The 7,527-nt window shown below is 37.8% G+C and overlaps 1 protein-coding gene across 2 annotated transcripts in view; it reads right to left on the reverse strand.

Moving 5' to 3' along the window:
• Positions 1 to 3,183, reverse strand: part of podn (podocan) — a 21,944-nt gene extending 18,761 nt beyond the window's left edge. Inside the window, exon 1 of one of the 2 annotated variants that reach the window (XM_008407801.2) lies at positions 2,951 to 3,182. The gene's annotated coding sequence lies outside the window, so the exon portion shown is untranslated. Of the gene's footprint in view, positions 1 to 2,950 lie in introns of both variants that reach the window. The other variant, XM_008407802.2, reaches the window with a different exon arrangement.
• Between the last annotated feature and the right edge of the window lie 4,344 nt (positions 3,184 to 7,527).

The raw sequence follows: 7,527 nt of genomic DNA on the forward strand, positions 1-7,527 counted from the left end.
ATGGATGGATGGATGGATGGATGGATGGATGGATGGATGGATGGATGGATGGATGGATGGATGGATGGATGGATGGATGGATGGATGGATGAATGGATGGATGGATGGATGGATGGATGGAAGGAAAATAGCTATCCAAACCTACCAGACTATGTGAGATTGTAATTGACCCCCTCTGTTTGTGCCACTTTTGGCAGCAGCAACTGCCACCAGGCATTCGCAAAAACTGACAATTATTATGTTTTTATCACTCTGGAGGAAATTTGACACACTCTGCTAACTCAGCAACATTGGAAGGAAGATCAGAAGGTTTTTGAGTGTTACCAGCCTGTTTACTATCATGCCACAGGATATCAAACTGTTTTTAATCTGAACTTTGGCTTCATCACTTCACTTTTTTTTCGTCTTTCGTAGTTGGACTTGCCTGTGTGGTTTGAATTGTTTCCCTGCTGCATATTCCATGAAGCAAAGCAGTATAAGCACTTCAGTGGGTTATTGAGTTTAAGGTCACAAACTGGACATTCATCTTCAGAATTTTCTCACAAGTTTCTATCATGACACATTCCAAAATGTTTAATTCCTATCTTATTACTCAGCAGGATATTGTTTTCCTAATGTCAGAAATCTTCAAGATGGTTGATAAATGTTATTATGGCCTTTGTGTTTTCTTTTTGATCAGTAGGGTTTTCCTTGGAATTCCCTCAGGAATCATTCAAGCAATATTAAGTTCAACAATTCTCCTTGGAGCTGGGGCTTTCAAATGGATGCTCCAGCAAGAAATCCAAATTGTTCATCTTTGGGTTTGTAGGTACCGACTACAGAAATGAAAGTCTTCCAAGCACTGAAAGGTCTGCATTTCTTAACAATCTGTCAAGCTAGCCAATCCATTCTTGTGTTTGAAATGATGTTATTATTAGTCAAGGAAAAGTCAGCTGTACTTGAGATGGCTAAAAAACAAGAAACTTTTTGATTGGGATATTTCATTCCTCAAAAGAATCAAGTGAAGATTTTTCAGGAAGTGCTCAAAGCTGCAAGAGCCCTCAAAAATTATGTAGCTCTTGACTTTGATCCTCAGTATGTCTGTCTGCTCTGAGATCTCCTTCATTCAAGAATGGATGAAGGAGATCCTGCAGCCCAAACCAGGGCTGCAGGAACAGAAGAGTGCTGTTTCTTATTTGTAGCACTGGGAGAGAAATCAAATGTCTCTGTTCTTGGTCTTCCATAGACCATAACCCTTGTGTGTGCGAGGACTGAGGCAAATGTAGAGGACTATGGAAAATGATACAAGTTTTACGTGTGTGGGGTCAGTTGGACCTCATTTTTACATACAAGGGTTAAAGGCTCTGACGTGCTTCATCCATAGCTTCAAAATGTAAACGCATGATGAAAATAGCATCTTTCTGCAGGGCGCAGTCTTCCTCTCATTCTCACAGAGCTCAGTGCAATGTTTTGTATAATTGGTCAGAATTTTGTATTTATGCAGAAATGAGCTCGGACGGGAGTGTTGATATTTCTTTTCAACTTGTCTGTTTCCACTATATGGTTTTTGAATCCACAGCTGACGTTAATACTTTTGAGGAGCATTTATCAAACGCAGTGATAGTAGGTATTTTGTCGCTACAAAACACCTACTATAATGACAAAAACTCCTGGATGAAAATTCCGAGGTAGTTGTCCAGAGAGGAACCAGTCTGCAGAACGGTGTAGCTGTTTAGTGGAGGATGCAGGGACAGAGTGGAGAAGCCAGTGTGGCATATACTGAAGGTCAAATGGTGTTCAAAGGTGATCTGTGCCGTGTGTGAAAAAGTGTGTGCGAATACTAACATCCAGCAACTACATGACCAAGTGTCAACTGTTGGCTTGAGGTAAACCTACTTCATGTTATCAGGCAGGTTTCTATTTAAACAATTCCTTGATTCTATAGCATTAGTTGTTCTGGTCAAGCTGAACTCAGTTTCCAAAAGAAATGCAGTTATTCACAGCTGACTCTTCACTTAGCAAGCACTCTGCATACTTTTCACATAGTGCTCATAGTGTTCATTTGGATGGATTTTAAAAGACAAAATCATCATTTGAAAGGGTTTTTTGTATTTACTCAGGTTTTCTTTGTCTGATAGTAAGATCTGATTACCTGAAGCACTCGAGTGTGACATCACAGGAAAAACTGAAGAAATTTATAATGAAGCAAATTCTCACAGATACAGCCTGGATATAAACCAGGTTGATTTAAAATATTTCACCTCAAATCTGGATATCAATCACTAACATAAAAATAATAAAAATATCACATTTCCACCAGTAGCAGAAGGTCAACTCCCAAACGTAAAGTCTAATTTAAAGAAACAAAAGCATGACATGTTAGGACTTTTGCTCTGTTTTTTCTAAATGCACCAGTGATTTGCTGAGATTTAAAGTCTTAAGCAAGGTGTGTGCAAACCTCTTCAGCAACATATTGCTGTTATTTATTCTTTCTTGAGCAATTTCAAGAAAATAAAAAAACACAGCTTCATTATGTCCTCTGATTCTGACAGAGATACTACTGTTACGCACTCAGAGCAGCTCTCAAGGTAAGCTTCTAAAAGCTGTCCATCAAAGGAACCTTTTCAGCCTGTCGCAGGGCAAGAACTAATAGAAACAGCTTAAAAAACATGGTCTGGACTAGACTCAGCACAGTGAGCACTTAGTGAACACAGACGACTTCATAAAAACGTCATAGCAACCAAGGGTCATAGAGAAGTTTAAAGTCATCTCTAAAAGAACACCAATATCCTGCTAAAAGTTGTCATTTATGGGCTTAAAGAACAAATGCTCAGTACTTTTATGGCTTTGGTCTGTTTTCATGCAGTTTCTGAGCAGAGCAGAGGTTATAAAGAGGCTCCGCTCATATTTAGCTGACTGGATTGTCTTAACACATACCAGAAGGCAGAACTGTCATGCATAAATGAATTACCTTGACTCTGGAAACTCAGTGCAAGCTCTGTCCAACATAACAGCCAACCGCAAATCATGCAGCAGAGTTACTACGCTACTTTACCCCTAAAAGCTGTCCTAAAAGTGGAACAGTATTTGCTGAAAAGAACCGAAGCGTGATATCTGGTCCAAGCTGAGGCTGTCCCATAGCAGGCGAGGAGTCACAGATCTGCGGTAGAACCCCCTCCAGATGTGAAGTGAGAGAGGGAAGGTTTAAGGGAGAGAAGAAGGAAGGAAGATGTGAAAAGGAAGGGAGTTTGGAGGAGGGTCAGCCAAAAACACAAATTCTTTTTTGTTTTTGCTCTTTTAAATAGGCAAAAGAAACCGTGGAATTTGGGTTTTAAAAAATATCTTCACCAAAATGTTCTCAGATTTCTTCTTCTTCAAAAAAAAAAAAAAAAAAGGTACTCAAAAGCAGTCAAATTTCTCAGGGTCATAAATCATTATTGCACCAATTGCCCCAAAAAAATTGCTTAAATTATTTAAGGAGGAAATTTAAAAGGTTAACCATCCAGACAAAATACTAAAGTAAAAGAGCAGCAAGTCTTAATGTTACATTTATTTAAGCACATCAAAAAACAGTTAAAACAAATACTCGACAGAATAAACACAGAAAGGGAAGTAAAGTGTGTAGCAAAACACATTAAAAGAAATAAAAATTTAACTTAGACTCATTGAAACAAAACTCCATACAAAAAATTGGGAAATTTTTATTATGATTATTTGCAGAAATCAGAATTGAAACAATTCTGTTTCAAGACGATAGATGGATGTGGGTAGTGGGCGTGGTGCAGGCGGATGCTGTTTCAGGTTCTTTGGGTTTCCAGACGTTAATGAAGGAGATCTCAGGATGTAACAGCAGGCATGGAGTGAGGAGCAAAATCAAGAGCTACATCATTCTTTTTGAGTTTTATGCAAAAATATTTATTGCACTTTCATTTTTTCAGCAAACTAAACTCATGACTGTGGAGAGAAACTAAAAATAAACTAAGTAAAAGTATTTATCTGAAAGGTGTGGCTTTTATTCATGTTCAGCCCTGTTGAGTCGTTGAGTTTTGCTGCAGCTGTAGCTGTCGGTCTTCTCCGTTTCTCCCTCTTCTGCCTTTGCGCATCGAGACTGAAATGTTTGCCCATTTTCTTTCCAACATAGCTCAGTCTAAATGAGATTGGAGTAAAAGAGTCTGGGGATCTTGATTTCCATGTCTTGTCACAACAAAGTCAGCGACTCGGTGCAATCTGCTGTGTTTCAAACTAATTTAAAAAAATTAACTGAACCTAATGCACAGTTTGATAACCAGGATCAATTGAAGTTTATGCCTGACTGAATTTAAATGACATGTTTCTCAATTACCTCAAGACAAAACGTGTTGCTGATTGGTGCTATTGAATTGAATTTAATTGAATTGAATCTGGAAGAATCAAACATTCTTGGATCCAGACCATTCCATTTCTAACTCTGGTTTTATGTTTGCAGTAGTTTTCTTGCTGCAAGGCAATCTTTCTCTCAAGCCTCAAATCTTTTGGAGCTTTTTACAGTTTTTCCTCCAGGATTCACCACGCTGTCCTCTCTGACCTGCCTGCTGTTCCTTGGTTTCCATTAGTTCCCCAATGTCCTCTAACAAAGCTGATACCTTCACAGAACAAATGGATTTATCCTGAGATTAAATTACATACAGGGGGATTTTGTTTCCTAATTAGGTGACTTCTAAGTAACTTTATTAAATTATTATATCACTGGGGGCTTAAAGAAACACGCATTAAACTTTGGAGATGTTGAAAACCGTAAATCTTTTTCATTCTAGTGTATGTGAAAAACTTTGTTCCAGAAATGACCACTAAAAATACTGATGTCAAGGAAGCTGAATACTTCAATACATTAAATTTCTTTTTGAGTTTTCTTGTAGATAAAAAAAAAAACTAAACTACTGGTACGTTGAAGGAAATCTTGTCCTTTGCAGAGTGCTTTTGTAAGCATATATGAAGCAAACTGAAAGTACGCTTTGTTCAAATGGAAAAAGATTGAAGGACCAGCCTACATCAGCTTTTTGAGTTCAGAAACAAAAATCCTTTTCAGAACTGTTAGACTGAGAGTTGGTATGGAAGGAAAAACTCAGCAAAGTTGGCTGTACCATAAACAAAGGTGATTTATTAGGCCTCCTTCAGAACAGCATAATTCACTCACAAGACAAAAGTCTCTCAGCTTTCAGTTTTTCAAGGCTCAGTCAGCAGTCTCTTTATATAATGTTGTCACCGTCTTCTCAATTAACTGCCCAGCCAATCAAACTCAGGCAAACATGGCTCCTTCTCTATAAGAGCTGGGTTTGAGGCGGGCCTCCTCCCTAGTAGGTTTCAAGATGGCTGCTACAAGGACACACCCAAAAGGTAACAAACATTTCACAAACAAAAGGATCACATACTTACATTCTAGAACTTAAACGTTACAGAAAATCTTATTGCTTCTTGACAAGAACCATAATCATAAAGTTCATTAAATGCAAAGAAACCCCAAAGAAATGCCTCCAAAACTCTTAAATATCTATGCTTACCATTTGTGCTTTTAAAGATTACAGACAAAATGTAGAGGCAGTTGCAGGGCAGGTGAGAGATTTAAAATCCTGTTATCACAGTGAAGTGCCTGGATCAGGAAGAAGAGAGGAAGGAAGAGGTGGGGGGCAGATTTACAGAGGCTGGAGAGTGGAAAGATGATTGGTCCAGATAATACCCTGCTAAGGGACAGAGGGGTCAAAGAGAAAGGTCAACGGCCTTTTAAACTGATTGTTTAACTCAACTCCCAAGAGTGAGAGAACATCTGAGGAATGAAAAACTTAAACAAATCAAAAAGGGATGGCTGATGTTTCACATAGTTTATTTAAAACATTCCAACATGTAATCCTACTGTTCATTATTATTAATAATTATACAATTATTAATAATAATTGTATATTATTAATGTACAATAATATATTGTATATTAATACAATATAATATACAATTATATTGTATATTATGCAATATAATTGTATATTATATTGTATAGAAACCAGAAAAGCCCAATATTTCATTCTTGTTACCACTGTGGTTCATTTCTTGTCAATGTTTTTCTTCACAATAAGCAGAATCAAATGTTTGAAAAGAAAAGATATTGGTTGGTTTTTGTTTTTTGACATGTTGTTGCAAATACAAACAAGGAAATGACACTTTAAACCAGAGTTTGATGAGTGAGCCAACATCGTATGAAATCCAATGGATTTACACTGGCATGTCCTGCAAGGTTATGTATGATGGCAGAGCAGAGAATGGTTTTAGCAACACAGTGTATTTAACAGTTAGTAGAACCAATAAAGTCCTCTGCTTCTGAACAAATATAAACTAAGTGGTCAACATTTTTTCTTATTGTATATTTGCAATACATTATGGAATTAAAATCCACAACACTTCTTCTAGTGTTCTAGTTCTTTTTGTTTGTTTCTTTTTTGCAGTATCAAAATTCGTTTATTTCCTAAAATTGCAATGGAAACACTTTCTCTACATCACACGAGTTACATGATCAACAACTGGATGTTATCACTGGCACCAACCACAATGAAGAAGACGACAGGAAGTAGTTGGAGGATCGTGTTTCTTAATAACTTATCACTTGAACAAACTTATTCTCATGTGATTTTAATTGTTTCTCATTTACTGGAAACGTTGAAATTGCAATATTGTGGGGTGTTTTTTTCTTTTTACATTAGTGGAATAGTGACAAAGTTTTGAGCACATTTGTGAAGGGAGCACAGCTGGAGGAGATGCAAGGAGCTGCTGTGCTGAAGGTCGGCAAATTTAACCACCAGGGCTTCACCATTCAAAGCAACCAGCAGTGCACAAGAGAGACAAAGAGCACTGGGGTGGCAGCAAATAGACAAGAGGAGCTGGAGACTGAAGATGATGAAGATGTGTCATTTTATCTGGTTTCAAACTTTGGTGTTCACACCATAGGAAATCAGTGTATTTCCTATGGTGTGAAATACACTGATTGGTGCTGGATTTCAGCACAAGAGCTGAAATCCAGCAGTGAGAAAGTCATCTCGCTTGTTATTGCTCTGGGAAGTCGACCCTGAGTTAAAACAACAGGCCAGGCCTTCTGCAAATTCTTTTCTGTTTATTTAGGAAATGACTTTCAACACCCCACTCCTCATCACCTCAAGCTGTTACATTATGCCAGTGGAGGAGAATGCGGTGCCTTGCACCGTTCTCTGACACAATGTAAAGATCTGTTTGTCCTTGATGCAACTAAAGAGACTGTGTAGCGCAACATTTTCCCCCCAAAAAATGTCTTAATGACTAAATGACAGATAAAATAATAATTTTGTTCAAACCATCGTGCCCAAAACATCCCTGTTCACATAAAGCCCCCCACCCCTCACCACCCAATCCCAGGGTAAACCTTAAGAGCCCCCTGGGTTAGACAACAGGATTTTAGTTTTGTTATAAAAACACTAAAGTTGACTCCAGGAAAGCAATTTTTATACTGACCACCACAAAACATCAAAATTTATTGTATGGTCAACATAGCCC

The sequence above is a fragment of the Poecilia reticulata genome, linkage group LG4, assembly GCF_000633615.1.
Source record: "Poecilia reticulata strain Guanapo linkage group LG4, Guppy_female_1.0+MT, whole genome shotgun sequence".
NCBI classification, from domain to species: Eukaryota; Metazoa; Chordata; class Actinopteri; order Cyprinodontiformes; family Poeciliidae; genus Poecilia; species Poecilia reticulata.